The following is a 19,996-nucleotide window of genomic DNA, read 5'->3' as shown; positions in this document are numbered from 1 at the left end:
ACAATTTATCACGACTTGATTTTCATGAGAAGAAAACGAAGCAGAAGTGTAGAACTAAAGAAGATGAATCAGAACAGCTTCTGAGTGCTGCAGAGCCTATGTTTCTGCGTCGGTTAGCTTTAAACAACCGGTGAGATCGAAAAATCGAGTCGCCGACATATTGTAAAATCGGTGTCGCTGGGGGGTGTCGTGTCGCCCCCCAACAACATCACGAAATATCACCCCGTGTTGGCGATAAATCACCGACACGAGGTACCATGATAATAACACATGGTTGCTTGTTACTTGTTCAATTTAAGGACAAAATTCTCTATAGTATAAATATCTAAAAAAATGTAAGAATAAAAAAGAAAATTTTGTATTTTTTGATAAAAATAATTTTGATTTTAAATAGTACACATGTCAAGCATTCAATCAAATGTCAAGCATTCAATCAAGTGGATTGAATTTTTTCTCTCCATATTAATAGAGGATTCAGACTCAAGGTTGGAAAGGGCAATGCTCTCAACATTTGTATTTACCTCTTGTTCACACTAGATTTCTTGTCATGAGCTTCTTTTCTGATGCCGTAGAAACCAAATGATCTTCCTATTCTTTTTTTTTCTTCTTGTATTTATTCAAGTAACTATTGACACCTTTTTTTTCTTTTTCTTTTTCTTTGTTTTTTTCCCTTTTTTTTGTTTTTTTTCTTTTTTTTGTGAGAAGTGAAGTATCATTAAAAAGATAACAAAGTAATATAACCAGTGATGCTCTTGGATTACAACTAGTACTATTATGATGATTGTTTGACACGACTACAAGATTTTTTCCAGTTGCTTGCATGCAGTGTGAAATCACAAAATTAAGAGAGATTTGCTGCATTAGATTAGAGACAACGTACAGTAAGGCCATGGTTTGTGTGAGGCTGTGAAGTAAGCCAAATTTGGTCCCAAAACATATAGTTAGACACAACAACCTTGACTTGTAAATGAGATGTTGAGGTGGCAAAAATATCCCTGTAAAGTGCTAGCACCAATACATTAAGAGTTTGAGGAAACCTTTTTAAAAAAAAAACAATAGGACACAATATGTACATAAAGAAAACACTAGCCACCATGATGTTGACACCTCCAATTAGTTCCTTTCGCATTCTAAAATCTCGAAGAGCCACTCCATAGATTAAAAATGATTGATCATAAAATGACCAAATTGCCCATAAGGGCAAAAATGGTAAAATATCAAAATGGATACCAGGGACTCAGAGAGTGAAGATAATATTTAGTGATACAAAACGACTGAATAGAATATGCTTCTATTGGAAATATAATGCATCTAGGGCAATCGTATAAAACAAGCAAAGTAGAATAATAAGTATGAGAACTTATCTATTCTTTTTTTTTTTTCTTCAGTAGAAGAACTTATCTATTCTAAAGCATGAACAACCTCATTGTCAAAAGCATAAGCACATTCATCTAGTATGCTTATGTTGGAAATATAATGTATCAAGGGTAAGACATGCTAGTAGTGGACACTTTCTTTACGGTATTTAAACGCCCCGAATAGTGCACACGAGTTTTGAGTGAATTTTCATTCCGAATATCAATCAACCCCTCCATCGTAGACCATACACTTCATAATTGAGGGACTAAGGGATCCGAAAGCTAAATTCATCATTCCATTTTTATGACATAGATTAAAACCAACTTCTCAAAATAATGTTCATACAAGAATAAACAACCCCCCCCCCCCCACCTTAACATAGGAGAGTAAAAGACTCTATCAAAGGTTGTCTCCAAAGAACGTCTCTTCCCTTAAAGCATGTTTGTTAGCCCCCAAAAATGAAATTTTGAATTTTCAAATAAAACCACAAAATTACAATAGCTTTCTAGTAATTAAATGATGTTTTTGGCTAGACTTTTTTTTTTTTTGTACGAAAATAGGATCACAGGGACCCAAAGAGGGGGAGAAAAAAACATTACAAAGACTTATTAGTCAGAACATTTGACTTTAAAATTGCCTCCATGTCTTGGGCGGGTCTTGGAAAGTAACCCCAGTACCGCCAGTTGCAAGCCTCATTCTTAAGGCCCAATTTGCTACTCCATTATCTGCTCTTCCTACATAGGAAAATCAAACATTGCCCCTTGAAGTCACTAGCTGCCGAATAGAAATTACAAAGGATCAATATTTCCCTAAATCCATTGCTTGAGATTCTAGCATTGTAACTGCCTTTTGAGATCCATCTCCATTTGAACCAGCCATGCTCCCATGTCAACTGCAAATTTAGTCCTTTAATCGCTAGCAATTCTACTTCCAAAACCTCACACATCCTTTCTTTCTAGGCAAAACCAGCCCAAAATTCGCATATTGATCACTAATAACAGCCCCTAACTAGGTAATATTATCTTGAGTGCTCATTGACGCATCAATATTGCACTTGAACCATCATCTACGAGGACACATCCAACCCCATTGCCTCTTTTCCTATAACGGGTTGAGAACAGCTATTCTACTAGACACCCAAGCCTTCTTTACCATCACATAGTATTCTTGTATAATAGCATTACCCATTTTCAGGTATGATATAAGCTTCAACATAGACGTCCTTATTCCTTCAACCTCATAAAAAATATACAATACATTCAAATTTTTCTTCCCAATTAGTGGACCATTTCATTGCACGTCCACACAAATTCATTTGAGCCATTGATGCTGATCACAACCAAAATACCACGCTTGGTTGCACAAAGCTACCACTTGGTACCAACTTCCTCTCGTCAGTTTGCAATCACAAATACATGAAGCCCATCTTCTTCCTCCTTTGGACAAAAATTACACCTGCCATCATCCTATAGCTTTAGCTTTTTCTTTCGTGAGTTTGTAAGTTGTCGGTCCTTACTTATTAGCCATATAAAATGGCATATCCTATGTGGCAATGACAATCTCCAAATTGCCTTCCAATAATCATCACCAAAAGCGTCATTTGGAGGGTTAACTTCAATAGCTAGAGCCATTAGTAGAGCGGACAGTGAACCTACCATCAGAAGATGGTGTCCATAACCACCAATCCTTCCTTTCCATATTAATTGGATTTATGACATCCTTAATTTTGTTGCAAATCTCAATTGGAAGATATTCTTCAAATCTGGTAGACCATTGCACACCATCACTCTTTGTATATAGCTAAGAAAATTTCCCCATATCATATTGCTTGGAATTGGTGTTATAGCTACCCACTCCAAGCTTAGACCTTCCTCAAGCCAATTATCCCACCAAAAAAATGTCAATCTTCCATCACCAATGTTAACCTTACAGTAAGGTCTCATATCAATTATAATTTTTGATATCGTCTTCCAAAGGAGAGAGTGAATCTAGTTTGATTTGAGAGGATGAACTCTTCTCTTTGATCCATATTTCTCTCTAAGCAACCTCGCCCAAAGAGAATTTTGCTGGATATACACCATGCTAGTTTCATCAAGAATGCTTTATTCATCAGCTTCAGATTTTTAAATCCTTGACCTCCATCCTGCCTGGATTGACACAAAGTATTCCAAATGAGCAAATGTGCATGCTTCTTTTGGGATGTATCACCCCAAACAAACTCTCTTGTGATCTTTTCTACCTCTTGCAAGGTTCCCAAAGGAACAAGTTGAGTTTGCATAGAATAATAAGGTATAGCTTGTAATACCGATTTTGCAAGCACCACACGTCCAGCAAAGGAAAGTGTGCTAGCCTTCCAGTTAGAAAGACTTTTTCACACTTTGGCAACAATATACTTGTAGTCCTTCTTCTGAATTCGCCCTCTCTAGATGAGCACTCCAAGATATCTTCCTACATCAAAATTTGTTGTAAAACCACAAATTTGGGTTATTTCTTTTGCCTTCTGATTACCCACATTTTTTGAGAAATAAATGCAAGTTTTTTCTACACTGACTTTACTGCTTGAAGCAATACAAAATAAATCAAGACAGTGAACAATATTTTCTATCTACTCCTGTGTCGCCTCTGCAAAGAGCACCACATCGTCTACAAACATAAGATGGGATATTCATATACCTCCTTTTCGAAGTTGAATAGGCTTCCAACTACCAGCTATAACCGCATATTGGATTATGTGAGTTAATCGTTCCATGCATAAAACAAACAAATAGGGGCAAAGAGGATCCCCCGGTAGATCCCTCTCGAAGGATGAAAAAGTTTAGTAACTTCTCCGTTCCAAATAACTTTAAGTTGAGAATTAGTTACACACATCATAATGATATCCACCAGTTTCTTAGGAATCCCTGCTAGAATAAGGGTTTCCTCGATAAATTCCTATCTAACTCTATCATAAGCCTTCTCTAGGTCATTTTTGATTGTCATATGTTGATGTTTCACTTTATTCCTTTGCATTGAGTGAAAGAGCTCCTGGGCCACAATAATGTTATCTTGGATGTGACGCCCTAGAACAAAACTAAGTTGATTTGGGGCAATCAATGTAGACATGTACTCGTTCAACCTACTAGTTATTACTTTAGTGAGAATTTTCAAACTCACATTGCAAAAGAGACATAGGCTTGAATTGAGTGATTTTTTATAGCTTCTCCATTTTAGGAATTAGGGATAAAGAATTTGTTCTAATTCCAAATGGAGATCTTTCTCCAGTCACATGAAAAAAGGGTTATGATGACCAATAAAAAGTTTCTTTTGAATACCGCCAAAACCGGGCATGAATCCTCTTCTTTAACTTTTCAATTCTCCCAAAGATTTATGATTCCAGTTTTGAAGCCATTTTTGCATCTCACTTAATGCCTCAGGCAACTCAACATTAGTATTCCAACCTTCATGAATTACCTTCAAGAAATCAAAGTGGGTTAACCATATTGCCTCCATGGGAAAATGTCGCTTATGGAAAGGGCCTTAGAGGATAAATATCAATAAAAATAGGGTGATGACCTAACTTGATTCTAGGAAGGACTTTTATTATAGCTCCAGGATACATAACACACCATTTAGGATTACATAGCCCTCTATCTAGGCGTCGTAAACACGTCTAAAACCTCTCCATTTAGGTCCCCGCCAAGTGAACTTGGGACTCAAGTATCTTACGTCCAATAAGCTGCATACCTTAATATTATTTCTAAAATTCAAACACTTAAGGATTTTGGAGCTCCCCCCCCCCCCCCCCCAGGTTCTCAATCCCAGCACCAATAGCCTCCATAGCCGATTGAAGACCAATCCACCTTCTAGTCTAATGGACTCAGTGGGCCTGCATACATTGCCATAAAATGCCATGGTATACTAAGCTGATGATTAGTGATATTTATACTAAAAAGTTGTTGATGAGATTGAGATAGGGTAACCTGGATATTGTCATTGAAGTGAATGAACCAAATGCCACTAAATAATCCTACAACTTTACTTCTGAAGCTTATAGAGCCATGCATTTCACAAATAACCTCCTTTGCGTGAACATCGCTAATGCAAGGTTTGAGAATGATAATACAATCCAGCTGATATTCTTGCTTATAATGTTTTAGGGCAGTTGCAAAAGCTTTGCTTCTAGCCCCCCTACAATTCCATATAAAAATCTTCATAAATAATTGTCTGTAAAAAATTAAGACCCTTCTTCCATCGTCTCATCAACCCCTTTGGATTGATTATGCAAACGATCCTCTATACCAAGATCAACATGATCCCTTGGATTAGGATGCTTGTCTGGCGGCTTCCCATGCACTGGCACAATTGCAAGTTGATCTACATCCACACGTGCGTCAACTTCAAGATTGATATCACCTCCTAACTACCTTTGTGGGTCCCAATTATCCCTGTGCTCTATCGATCTCTTGATAGCCACATTAATTTCTATACTTCCATTTATATTAACACTTCCCATTATATGTGCCCGTTGAAGCTCGATGGGTACTTAGCACATATGATTTCCTCTATTGGGATCCCGAAGATCTCTCCATATACTAAGATTCTAATGTATGAACTTCAAGTGGTCAAAAGGGTTCACATATCTCAATTCTCCTTGGTTTCCTGTCTCCCGTGTAGTCTATTGACGTAAGACAGTGGGATAAGTTTCTTGAACCATTGAGTTCTCCATGTCTAGTTGAACTTCATCTAGTCCAAATTCTTGATCATTTGTGCCTCAATTCTCGATCATGTGCCTAGTTCAAACTCCTCCACTACCATGACTATGATTAGGGTAACTCTTCTCCTGCCTGTCATTACTATTTTTGGTAACCCCTCCTAGAGTACAACGATTGTCCTCTTTGAACTTAGGCTTTTGGACGTGCATCGATGGAACATATGTATCTTCAAAGACATTATCAGCCACCACCGTATTAGCATCTATAGATATTCCTGTTGGAGCCCCTTCTTGGTTAGCCTCCTACTCTACTTCTTCCACTTGTTTAACCATAGGACATTGTTCTTGATGATGACCAAATCTTCCACATGCATAGAAAAAAAGATGTAGAGATTCATAAAGAATATAATGTACCTTCCCTTGTGCTTGAACTTTGACAACAAAGGTTCTAAAAGATCTACCTCTATATAGACTCTTGCAAATTCACCCCTCATCGCTTGGGCTATAGTAGAGTCAACCTTGATCACCTTTGTTAGATGTGCTCAGCTTGTATCCATCAAACCGAATACCCGAGGGAGTGATCCATAATCCAATGATCAATTTCAGACAAATCGACTCACCATTCCACACAACAATACAATCATGAGCGAGAATAAATCAAAGTCAAATATTTATTAAAGAAAGATAGTATATAATAATGGATCTAGAAGGATCTCAAAACCAAAACCAATGCGGAAGCAAAGTCAAATCGTAATAATCAAGATGGAAAGAAAGTTAAGTCAAACCTCCTTAAAGTTACATCAAATAGGTATCCTTAATCAAATGATAAAAAAGAAATTCAAAGGTCTCAGTATCATGAAAGGTTTCAATTTTCTCATGTGTCAGACTCATTCGGGTACACACAATTATGACACGCACACTTGTCACTATGTAAGTCGTTATTCCCCTAATCCTGTACATCATATGGATCGGATGTCTGACCTTTATAACCTTGACACGCAACATCAAAATCTGCAACAAAATATAAAGAAAACAACATCCACGAGGAATAAGTTCAAAAGAACTCGGCAAGTAGTTTGCATACAATGATCCGTCATTCAATTCAAAATCCATATATAATTAACATGTTATAATATGAAATGCAATGCATGAATGCTCCTATACTCTAATTGATGCAAGTCTCTATAAGGTGGACACGCATTAAGATAAGACTCCAGCCTCCTCTGGGTAGGTCTCGTCACTCTGATCTTTCACGGGTTGGGTACCGGTCTTGAGATCTCGGGTAAGGGGTAAGGTCATTCATCTCAAATCATCACCATGGTCGGGGTTTAGGTCACCACTCTCTCACCACACCATTGGTCTGAGTACTGGTGCGTGTCAGGGTATTACCTAACCTAATGCATGGTCATCTACTTTAACATATTACTCAAGGTCTAGATACTTCCCCTAATGTCTCTCTCAATTTTGGCTTAGTATCCTCCTAAGTCTAAGGTTGTATCCTATGGCACCAACCAACACGGACCATGCTCCCATAACTCTATTGGTCATCCACATATAATGGGCGGGAAGCTCCCGTGTCCCCTTATGTCTCTAGCAATCTTGGGCGCCCACCAACCATATACCACTGCCACAGGTCACACAGCTTCAATTCCCATGCCATTAGGGTCATGACATGTTGGGGGTAATCCTAACCATGCAAATAGACATCCTAACATGCAAATAAAGTTGCATGTTCAATACTAAGGTTCTTAGGGTAATAGTAGAGCCACAACCCCATTTCAAGTCCATATTCACATAAGACTATCCAACTCACAAGTATCATATTCAAACAATAACATTCTGTAATTTCAAAGCATTATGATAAAGCTAAAATCCTTAAACAACAACATACAAATCCATATATGCAAGTTTTATGTTTATCAAGAATTTAATGATGATTATATGCATGTGAACATCCTTACCTTATGATTAAGTTCGCACCTTCCAAAGAGAGTAGTAGGACGATCTCACACTTCCCAAAATAATCCTATTTACATGTTGGCAAAAAGTTAGAATTAACCCTAAAAGTCCTACGTCGGATTTAGGATAAAAAACTAACACTATTGGAGTTGGGTTGATTGAACATAACTAGGTGGGTCGGTTGGGGAGACCAAGCCAATCGACCAGGGGGTGGTCGGTTGAATAGTACCAAACGTGGGTCGCCCTGGGAGACCAAGCCAACAACCCATGCTCGAGTATGGACAGAATCACTTCCGATCATCAGATAGCTATGGGATTGGGTTCTAAACTACTTCTAAAACATATAAAAATTATAAAATCAATAGAGAACATGACCTAACATAATAGGCATTCAAAAACTCAAGAGGAATAAGAAACCTAATAAATCAATAAAAGGTCCTTTTTGAAATCGATCCGAAAAGAAAACGGATGACACAAAGTGAGTGGGGGATTCACTCAAAAATACAAGGAACAAAGGAATAAAGTTTTCCAGTACTAGGAAACCCTCTACAAGGTCTAACAATAGCGAAGAAAACATGCACGAACAATGACTAGGTCGACAAAGAAAAGTACTAACCTCAGAATATTGCAAACCCTGCACAGAAAACCTTACAGATGATCTCCTTTCACCTTCGCAAAGCACTCCCCGACTCGTACTAACTTCCTTTGACGACTACAGAGCATAATAACATGTCATTACTATCCATTCCAGTAGGTCTTACTTGATCTTGGGGATCTTCCAAACATGTTGTCAATGAACTCTTGATCCAACTTCCAAATCCGTCAACTTCCGAGTCAGATCCTTTTCAAATTCCAACAATACTCTAATCCCCATGTCATTACTATCCATTTCCATTGGTTCAGATTGTGACCCAATGGTCTCTATCTGGATAGCCCATAGTTGCCTTCTACTAGCATTCTGGGTTCTCGGACCTACAACAAAGACTTTTGGGTTAGGATTCTAGGGAATTTTACAACCTTACCGACATGACTACCTAGTTTGAAAAGGAAGCATGTATCAAAATACTCTTTTGAGACCCCTAGAAAATAAACCATACAATAAGTTTTTTCAGCACTGCATTAGCAAGATCGAAATCCGGTTCCCACCGACGAACAAATAGGTAGTGATTTGATAGAATCCAAGGTCCCTTAGTAAGAGCCTTTTGAAAATCCTCCTTCAAACCAAATTTTGCAATGAAATAATTAACCATACCCAATATTCATTAATTCTAATAAGCAACTTGGCTTCCACAATGAATTTAGTCTACTAGAAAGAAATTTGTATCCAACAAATTTCCCCACTAATTTGATAGTGGGAGATTTATTCCGAGGTTTTCAAATTCTTTCCTTTTCATGCTTAGATAGAATTATAGTAGGGCAGAATTTTTCTTCAAGTCCATCTACCTCTTCTTCCTTCTCATATCGGTTTCCCATTCTAGAGAGTCATCAACAATGACCCCATCTTGATCGAGCTCGATTCCATGTTCTGTAATGACACCATGGTTACCGTTCACATTCTTGTTAGAAACCATTTCAGCATAGGACTTGGGTAGGGGGGATTCTAGTAGAACGCCTTCGCTAACCCCTCTTCCCCACTTAATCTTCTTTAACGCTTCTCCTAATCTGATCCAATTCTTCTAGGGAGGTCTCAACAATCACCTCTTCTTTAGATGGCGGCATAGAGTTCTTCCACTCTTGCTTCACAAAGCACAACCTCCTCTAGTGGGTTTTTTCTTAAAAAAAAAAATCAAACTTTTTGGTTGAACTTAATATATTGCCCAATGTTCTCAAAGAGCATATTTTTTTACTTTCCTTGGATTTTGCAAACAAATAAAGTAATAACTTTTATATCAGTAATGGGGGTAGAAAGCGTATTCAAAAGTGGCATAAACGTACATATTCAGTAGTGGTTATTGATATTGTAAAATCAAAAGGTTGAAATACACATTATAGTTTCTTTGGAAATTTTGAGCATTTTATATTTCATGAAACACAGAAAAGAAGAGAAAACAAATAAATTATATAATAAACTTTAAGGGATGGTTTAGGTGGCAAAAGACCAATGCTTCCACCTAGGAGGTCAGAGTTCAAATTCCTTTGGGGCCAGGGGTGAAGCTCCACCTATTTTAATTATATATAAAGCTCCCCTAAGGATGTAATTGAGGTGTGCGTAAGCTGGCCCGGTGAAGTTCAAATCCAAAAAGAAATTATATATTACAAAAATCAAAGAACCAAGTTAAGTTAAATCAGAAGACATGTACTTTATTTTGAAGACACGTACTTTATTCCATAGCATGGTCTAAATTATTTTGTCCAAAATCCACCTATAGGCTCACGTATTCAAAAAACCCAAGATTCTTCATAAAGGTATGATAGTCCAAAAACAAAATGAAGAGTTTCTCACAAAAATTTTAAAATTTAATCTTAATAGTATTTAATAAAAAATCACATTCTTCAACATAAATTATTAATATTGAAATTTTCAAAAAATACCACTAAAGTTTGGAATTACTATAAGCTAGATTATGCAATATAAACTAATAAAAAGAAAAAAGAAAAAAAAATAACTAGTTAGAAGTTGGAACTTGAGAAACATAGGTTGGAGTATACAATCCCAATCATGCTATCATATCATATCATATTATTACTACGTAAAAGTAGAACCTCTATTCAGTTTTGATATGTTCTTTTGTTAGACCAAAATACTCTTTCACCATAAAAACATACATTTTCCTCATTCAACATACCCTTTCAAACCACCCCCATGCAATATCTATTGAATCCAAGGTAGGAAAAATCGCCGAATTTCGGTTCTCAACGAACCAAAATCTAAAGCGAATCTCAATATGGCGGGATATCATCGATATCTCAGCGATATCTTGCCATTTTATCTCTGAATCGACGATTTTTCATGAAATTCCATGTTCTCTGTTGCCGGATGAAGAATCACAATCAAGACTCTATCAACTCGCCGGAGACCCTTCGATCGTAACTTACATCTTTCTCCTTGCCTTGTTCGTGATGGTTTTTGGCCATGGGAAGCCGGAGATCGAGAACCCAAAGTAGGTAAAGCCAGAACGACTTCGGTGATTTTAGAACCTATGTAGAGGGAAGTAGTTAATTGCCGGCTACGGAAGTAGTTCATCGCCAAAAATTGTTTCATCTTTGATCTCATCGTCGGAACAGAAAACGCCCTCTGCGAGGAACTTTGTGTCTGCAAGAAGAAAGAGAAGAACTAAAGAAATGAAAGAATGAGGAATGAATGACTGACTTTTTAAATTAAAAATAATAAATAAAAATCAGACATTACATTGCGTTGGGCTTTTGTAACCACACACGTGGTTGTGTGGTAATTTGGTAACTGGTAAATCAATTAATAAGGATTGAGGGATGACATGCTTGCCTCACTCTTTTTTTTTGTGAAAAAAGCTGATCCACCCTTTAATTTGATATTTTACATCTGTATATGGTATACCGTACGCGAGAGCATTTAATGCATTTTAATTTGCTTTTGGCTTTTGCATACTTCGACGATATTAACGTTCAACCGGCGAAACGCGACATCTCAGCAAGATGTCGCACCTTGATTGAATCATACCCCAAACAAAATGTCCCACCTATCCTCAAGTGGTTTTCGAGGTACATCTCATTAACTAACATCCTCTCACCCAAACCTTCTATCTTTTCACCCATCTCCCTTAGAATCACTCCACCAATGAAACGTCCCACCTACCCTTAAGAAATTTTCTCAAGAGGTACACCTCATTAATTAACACCTTCTCATCCAAACCTTGTCTCTTCGCCCGCCTCCCTTATTTGTCTCCTATAAATATTATTCACAACCAAAAAGTTTCTCACTATATTTCATCCCATCCAAAAAATCTACCGAATAATAACATTAGTCAACCTAATAACACATAAACATTAATATAAAAAGGGGATAATATAAGCTTGTTCCTTATTCTGTTCTCCTCCTAAAAGAAAACACTTATATATTCACCTTATTTTAAAAAAAAATAACAAAAACCATGTGCAAATGCATGTGAAATTTTGCTAGTGAAAAAAAGGGAAAAGTAAAAAAAAAAACCCTTATTAACAAGGGCTACCATAATAGGGAAGGATTTCAAAATTATAAAAGTTTAGGATGAAAGAGGGAAAAAGGACTTCACAAATAATTCTCTTAGAACTTTTCAAGGTTTTTTTTTTTTGTGTGTGTGTGTATAATAGAACTTTTCAAGGTCATTAAGCTTATAATGTAGGCATTGCTTATAGCCTTCCAAACGTTAAAAAAATGGCTAAAAAATTGTATTAATAAAGGCCAAGACTCACTTATTTACCCACTATAAGTAATTATCACTAATAGACTAATCAGGCCCTGTTTGTTGAGTCTGGATCATCTCCCTGTTGGGGGAGCTGTGCTCCCCGATGGCTTTACAACCACAAAATACAGAGGCCCATAAGATTAGGTGATGAGATTTTTTTTCAAAATATTTTATTATTTTTTACTTGTGAGCCCCACTGTATTTTGTGGTTGTAAAGCCGTCGGGGAGCACAGAGTGCTCTTCCGACGGGGAGATGATTCGGACTCCTATTTGTTACCTTATTTGCAGAAATGTGTGGGAGAAAATGAGTGAAAAAAATAAACATGTGGGATCCATATATAGTGGGGGTTGGGGGAACAAGAAAGGAAAGGAAAACTTTTTATGGAAAAGTTTCAAATGTGGGTCCCACTTTTGTTGCTTCCTTCATTTTTTTCACAGAATTCTACTAAATATGTGGGACTTTGAAAAATGATGGGGGTGGGGAAAATAACATGCTCATTAGTAGATAAGTTTCATTAATTTAAGGAAGTTTGTCTGCCAACTTTTGATAACTTTCTCGTCTTGTTGAACCCAACAAGCCATACTTTAGAATTTCATGGAAAAGTTGATTTTTTTCCCACCCCTTTTCTCCCACTTCACTTTAGATTCAAAAAACAAATGACTTCTTAATGTTTTGGGAGGCTATATGTGCAGAATAGTGTGCATGGATATACTACTCATATAAGTGGTGTTGATAGTTTATATTAGTTGAATTGAATTGATCCATATACGTTAACTTGGTTTGGTCCTATCAAATTTACTCATTTTTTTCTCATTTTCTTGTTTATCAAAGATTTCATTTCAATGGTCCACAATTATTATTATTTTTTAATTGATAATTTTTTCTTCATGAATAGTTGTGAGCCTGGATTTAATTGTTAGTATCTCCCAATTTGTATGGTTGGTTTTGATGCACCAAGTAGTGCTACAAAAGTCTTGATATTTCTCATCCATATATTTGATGAAATTAGATAAGTTCTAACATCGACATAAATATTGAGAAAATTTTGGGAATAAAATGGTCATTTTTCAAAGGGAAATTTTTAGTGCCACTTGCTTGAGGTTTCCATAAAATTAATGTCACCCCCTAAGGTATCCAATTTATTAGTTAGACCCCTATTATTAACACTGTTAGTCTTCAACTACTTTTTATCTATAAATTTCCAATGTTACCCTACATTGAGCCATATAATGATTAAAATAACCCCTCACCCACAACTGTGAAATCCCCTCGGATCCTAACTCGGAACCCATCTTGTAGGTTCAAGAACCTGAACGCGAGAAGAAGACAATTGTGGGATAAAGACTGTTGGATTGGAACCAGAACCCCTGGACAAGGATGGTGGAGATGAAAAATCTAGTATTTTGTTGAGTTTTAAAAGAAGATCCGGCATGAACACTAATGGATTGAGAAGGTGGATTAGGACTTCACAAATGGTGTATTTGGAAGGTCCCCAAGTTTAGGTAAGACCCTTTTGTAGTGCGTTTTAAGTGATATGATAGTGCCACCGAGTAACCACCCAAGAAAAACCCCCTTGGAGAAAATTCTAGGGGTGGGTAGCCCCAGGTGACCCATTCTTCTCTAGTTGGGGCATCCCTAGCCCGTTGGGTCAACTGGAGGGGTCTCCCAAGGCAACCCACCCTCGTGTTGTTTGGAACTTGATTCTAGGTTTCGGTGCATGACTTTCTAAGTTAATTCTAACATAAACAAGTAATTATTTTAGGACATTTTGGGTCGTGTTTGGCTGTCATTTGGTTTACTCTTGAAAGGTTATAATCTACTTGTCATGTGAGGAAATTGAACCATGTATGCATATGATTGAAGCTTGATTTTATTATTAGACTTTCATGATGAGTTATGTGCTATTTTTATGTGGTTCTTTTGATCATATATGAATCCAAAATTTCTAGAATCATACTCAATCTATGTTACTGAATCATGATGTGTTATGGCTTAAGTGTAAGTTAATAAGGTTATGCATGGACTTCACCTGATGTTGTGGCTTGACCATTGCCCTCGGAACCTTTGTATGGACATGTAGTTTAGGTTGCACATTTAGGATGTCTACTTGCACATGGTTAGGTAATACCCATCATGTCATTTGGTTAGGTAATACCCATCATGTCGTTACCCTATCGGTTGAGGTATTGAGGTTGAGTGACTTGTGGTAGTGGTGTCGGGTTGGTGGGTGCCCAAGACCAATAACCAACCTATGAGGGGACATAGCTGCACCTTGGGGGCCATTCATTGGTAGGGTTGCATATGGTAAGGTTGGGCTTATAGGCGCTCAAGACCAGTAACCAACCCATGAGAGGACATGAAAGCTTTCTCCCCAACATATGTGGATGACCAATAGGGTTAAGGGGAGGCATAGTCCCGAGTTGGTTAGTGCTATATGATGCGTTAAACTTGGATAGGAAAAAGATACTAAACCGAATTGTTTGGTGTCATAAGGGAGGTATCTAAACCTAAAATGATGTGATTAAGTAGATGACATTGCATTAAGCTAAGAATTATCTTGACACGTGCCAGTTCTCATGCCAATGATCATGGTGAGAGAGCGTGGCCCTAATCGCTAGTCATGGTCAATAAGAGGACTGATATCCCTAAACTTTGGTCGTGATGCCTAGTTCTATTGGAGTAAAACTACCTAGAGGAGGTTGGTGGCATACCTTAATGTGTTTCTACCTAGTTAGAGACTTGCATTGGTTAAGAGTTTAGGAGCATCACTACATTGGATTGCACTAATATATCATATCATCTTTCATTCATTTTCTCATACTTTAGATATGTGGATTTATGTTGTTGAATTACTTGCTGAGTTCTACGGAACTCATCCCTTGTGGATATTTTGTTTTAGAATTAGTTGCAGATCACGATGCCTTGACAATTCAAGCTTTAAAGACATTGGCAACTGATGCCTACGAGATACTAGATTATGGCAATGACAATGTGCACAGTGACACATGTGCATATCTAGATTGTTCATATGGAGCTTAGCTCCATGCTTAGGAAGATGGAGATCTTTAGAGAGACCGAGACCTTTGAATTTCATATTATCATCTAATTAAGAATGCCTAAACAATGTAAACCTTGAGAGATTTGATTACTTTCCTTTTTAATTTTATGACATTATTATTCCCAATTTTAGTACTCTTCAAGAATATTCTTTGATTCTTGACATTTTAATTATTGGATTTATTATTTCGTTGCTCATGATTGTGTTATTATGTGGACTCGTTTTGGGATTGTGCTTGAACTCTGATCTTGTGATTGCGGATCACTTCCTCGGGTATTTGGGTGGATCTGATACCGGCTCGGTGGATCTGCTAGCAATCACCCTCCATTGGCTATGCCTTGCTGGAAATTGCTCACCACCACCGCCCCCACCTTCAACCTGTCGTGAAGAAGTAGATTCTAACACCAGTCCATCCTTCAGGAATTGAAGGGATGGTGAGAAGAAGCCAAGCTAGGAATTAAAGGGATGAACCCTAGGGTTCTTGATTCTAATTCAAGTTCATCTGATTGGTTCATACGCAATGTTAGGGCTCTAGCCAATTACTGGCTGATTCTGATAAAATGACAACCTATTAAACCATTAAAGAAAAGAGAATGCTTTCTTTATAAAAAATGCTGAAATTTTTGAAGACTCAATCAAGGGTTTTATCTTTTGGCCCTTTGGTTCAAATAGAATGAAATGTATTGATCGAGTTTTTTTTGACCTGAAAGGTTGCAACTAGAATTGGAACTGCATTAAAAGAAAAATGGAAATAAGAATTATTTTTGATTAAGAAATCAATGGATAGAATGAAATGTATTATGCTTCCAACCCCCCCAAATTCTTTTTCCAACCGAATAAAAAAAAAAAGATCAAAAGCAGACCCCCTTGATGTTCTCTTGGAGCTGGCTGCAAGTGTGCCATGATTGAATTCTGGACAAAGAAGAAGCCACTGCAATCAAAACTGCTGGAGCTAGAGACTTGATGGTTGGGTTAGAATTTAAATTCCTTCATTACTACTTATCTAGCATTATCATTGGACCACCTAAACTGGATGAGTTGATGGGGTCAGAGCAGGATATTGAGCCTAGGGTGGTGGTGGTTTTTTATTTAGGGTTGGCGTGGTTGTGGGTGGGAGATTATTTTAGTCATTAGATGGTTTAATGTGGGGATAATATTGAAAATCTATAAATAAAAACAAACAGTGTTGATATAGGGAGTCTGACTAATAAATTGGATGCCTAAGAGGGTAGCCTTAATTTTATGGGAAACCTTAGGGGATGGCACTGAAAATTTTCCTTTTTCAAAAGTTACTAGCATTATTCGAAATCGTAAAGATCTAGAATGACCAATTAAGTTCATTAAAAGTGTTTAAGGCCAAATCAGGTTGCATAGATTTTGAGGATTTCCCTAGGGGCAAAAAATATCATTTTCCATAAGTTGTTAAAAAAATTGCTCAGGAATGTTAGAAATATCATCTGTGATCAAAGGGGAGGCCGAGGCCATGCGAGAAGGAATGTTAGAAGCTATAGCAAATGGCTTCGAATTTGTGGAGATAGAAACTGACTCTCAGCTTCTAGTGAGCTACTTATCTGAGACAGCCTTACCCCCCCCCACTTTTATACTACCTGTAATTGAAGATATCAAATTTATAGGTAGTAGGTTTTTGGGGTTTAAGCCCATTTATATTTCTAGAAGATCCAACTGTGTTGCAGATCATCTACCACGGAAGGCCTACTCGGTTCAGGGCCCGAGTTATTGGTCATGTTCCTTCTTGATTGGTTACTGAGCTTATGTTCAGTTTCCCATCTTGCTCCTGTCTCTTAATGAAAGTTTGATTACCAACCAAAAAAAAAAAAAATTGTCCAAAAATATATGTGTGGCCTTAAAATGGTTTGATAAGGCTATCCTAGAACTTTTGCTTCTATACTTTAGAAAATCTAGTCTAGTTACAAAAAGTGCAAAATAATAATTTAATAATTTTTACCATCTAGTTGCACCTATTATATGTAAGTTGGGCTTGTATCATCATCAAGATACAATTCCTTAGGCTTATACTTGATTGGCAACTACAATCTAAGTTGTGAAATTAAGTAAAGTTGAAGCAAAAGATAGCAACATTTGTTTTGTTTGGTTTACATAAAATGATAGTAATTGAGATAGAGTCAACATTAAAATGGTAGAACATCGATGTTGATAAGATTATGATGAACAACTATAAGCATTGATGGATTTAAGTTTTGAGTTTCAACAAAAGACATGCATTAGCTTTGTTAGATAATAAAATGCAATACAATGATATTGGCTTTAGATTTTCAATGTTGATGAAAGTTTTCATGTTGATACAGATGCAATTAGCTATCTAGATTGGTGCTAGATTGTATTAGAGTAGTTCCACGGAGAAATTGAAAGACATAGACATCTCTATTAGGGTTTTTAGGTTTGTGAGAACTTTAGTTTTGGATCTGACTTAATAATGATGATAATTGATTTAAGGACGAAACTTTGCTATATATTCACTAAGAGGTGTTGGTTTCAACCACTAGAACAGCTCTGCGTTGGCGATCAAACATTTCTTTGAATATTATGTTTTTAGGTTCTATTAACTACCATGTGTGCTTCCACAAATAATTAATACTATTTTATTCTCTTTGTAAGTCTCTTCTATTCTTAAGTTGGGTTTACACATTTTTTTCTTCTTTCATTTTTTATGTTTTCTTTGAGTTTTCAATGCCACCTCCTGACCCCCTAAAATTTCCTTAAGCTATCCAATTTATCAACCACACCCCCTATAAGGTAAAAATATATAAAATACACCCCTAAGTTGCTTACATTAGCAATTAATTATGATTTTTCAAGAGGATAATTAACCTTGAATGAAAAAGCCATGCTTGACTCATTTTTTCGTCTCCCTTAATTGTTTGTGACTACATTCTCCCCCAATCATAAATCTTGACAAAATTTCGAAGACATGCATCATGAATAGTGTTTTTAACCTTAGGATGTGTAGATTATAATGGAAATAGATAAGTAAGAACTGATTGAGACTAATGGTATTGTTAGTAATAAGGGGCTTGTTTGATAAATTGGATATCTCAAGGAGTAGCATTAATATTAGGATGTAACTTAGGGGATGTGGCATTGAAAATTTTTCTTTTTTTTCTTATCCAAATTATGGTTTCTATTCACCCAACTTTCTTTTGCAGTATTGTTCTTGTATAAAGAACATAAACAATATTTAGATTGATCTATGATTATTCTTATTTTATACAAATCAGGATCATCTGAAACTAATCAATATGGATCTTGATTTGGTTTTTTGAATTCTTGGTGTTAAGTTGTAAACTTCATTTTGGTGGTCATTGCAATTAATTCCAAGAAGAAAAGCACTCAATTTTATTCCTGACGTGTCTAGATCTGACTTAACCATAGACCATTTGTCAGACATGGGCCAACTCTTCGGCCAGGAAGCCGCCTCCGACGGTCAAAAGTACGTGCACCACTCCAATGGGCTCTAGCAAATAGTAGAGCTTGAGCTAAACAGCCAAATATGGGAAAAGAATTGATATCTTTGCCTCGGAGCATGACTAAGTCTATGTAGATATTACCTCTTACTCTCCGCCGTTGGATTAGGCATGTTGGCCTTTCAGTGACCCATTCGATCTTAGGGTTTGCGCCAATCTAGGATTTAGGGATTTCATGAATCCTACTTTTCCTGGTTACTTCTAAATCCTTCGGGATTAGAATTCTTTCCTTACTCTGTTTCCTTAGTATGGATGCCAAATCCCGGGTGTGATATGGGTTGGTTCAACTAGGCCATGATTAGGCCAGGTTGGTCCGTATACGTGGTGGCTCATTCTGGTTCACTCGATCGGCATAATTGTTACTCATCACTAGCCCCCCCAGACCATAAGGTCGTGATTTATTCATCGGGCCTATGGGATGACAACTTGGATTGCCAAGCCAATGCAGGGTTGGTTGAGTGGTAAAGATCCATACTTCTCAGTGGAGAGGTCATGGGTTCGACCCTTGCGGACGGCATTAAATTTCCAGTATTAAAAAAGCACCAGTACAAAAAAAAAAAAAAAAAAAAAAAGATTATCAATCTCATTGGGAATTTTGCATTCAGGAAGGGAATTTGAAAAACCTACGGTTTGATATGTGCAAGTGTCATAATGATCATTGGTCATGTTAGTCTACATGGCGATTGGGACGTGTTTCATGAACAGGTGGAGTATTTTGGCTGTTCATTTCAATGCTCAAGGACCGTGGATCTATGAATGTTCTCTGTCATATAAATAGGGTGGTTCTTCATTTCTCCTTGGTTTTCAGGCATATTTCCTTTCTTACCCTGTGGTTATTCCTCAGGCTTGCGTTATAATGCCTAGTTTCATGCCTTTGCGACCTTTGCGCCTTGGGATTTTGGTTGTCCTTATAAAATTTGTGGGTTCCCGTTAGACTTTTTGGGAACATGTGTGGTGGTATAACCATAGAAGACTCTGTGAGTCGAATGGTTGAGGGATGGGATTGTAATATCCAGCCCTATTCTAACCTTGAGCATGGGGGACCCCCTTGGTATTCTAACTGCC

This window comes from Hakea prostrata, chromosome 3 (assembly GCF_041222555.1).
Source record: "Hakea prostrata isolate BN-2017 chromosome 3, UWA_Hpros_2, whole genome shotgun sequence".
Taxonomy (NCBI): Eukaryota; Viridiplantae; Streptophyta; class Magnoliopsida; order Proteales; family Proteaceae; genus Hakea; species Hakea prostrata.
Note: the sequence above shows the minus strand (reverse complement) of the source record.